Consider the following 875-nt stretch of genomic DNA (forward strand, 5'->3'; position numbering starts at 1 on the left):
ATAAACTCAAAATGGATTAAAGATATAAATGTAAGACCAGAAACTATAACACTCCTAGAGGAGAACATAGGCAAAACCCTCTCCGACATAAATCACAGCAGGATCCTCCATGATCCACCTCCCAGAATATTGGAAATAAAACCAAAAATAAACAAATGGGACCTAATTAAACTTAAAAGCTTCTGCACAGCAAAGAAAACTATAAGCAGGGTGAAAAGACAGCCTTCAGAATGGAAGAAAATAATAGCAAATGAAGCAACTGACAAAGAATTAATCTGAAACATATACAAGCAGCTCCTGAACTCAATTTCAGAAAAATAAATGGCCCAATCAAAACATGGGCCAGAGAACTAAACAGAGATTTCTACAAAGAAGACATACAGATGGCTAACAAACACATGAAAAGATGCTCAACATCACTCAGAGAAATGCAGTACAAAACCACAATGACATACCATTTCATGCCAGTCAGAATGGCTGCTGTCCAAAAGTCTACAAGTAAAAAATGCTGCAGAGGGTGTGGAGAAAAGGGAACCCTGTTACACTGTTGGTGGGAATGCAAACTAGTACAACCACTATGGAGAACAGTGTGGAGATTCCTTAAAAACTGGAAATAGAACTGCCATAAGACCCAGCAATCCCACTGCTGGGCATATACACCGAGGAAACCAGAATTGAAAAAGACTCATGCAATACAATGTTGATCGCAGCACTGTTTATTAAAGCCAGGATGTGGAGGCAACCTGGATGTCCATTTGCAGATGAATGGATCAGAAAGCTATGGTACATATACACGATGAAATATTACTCAGCCATGAAAAAGAATGCATTTGAATGAGTTCTAATGAGGTGGATGAAACTGGAGCCTATTATAC

Source organism: Moschus berezovskii, chromosome Y (assembly GCF_049115385.1).
Source record: "Moschus berezovskii isolate FMDL1 chromosome Y, NW_MosBer_1.0, whole genome shotgun sequence".
Classification (NCBI taxonomy): domain Eukaryota; kingdom Metazoa; phylum Chordata; class Mammalia; order Artiodactyla; family Moschidae; genus Moschus; species Moschus berezovskii.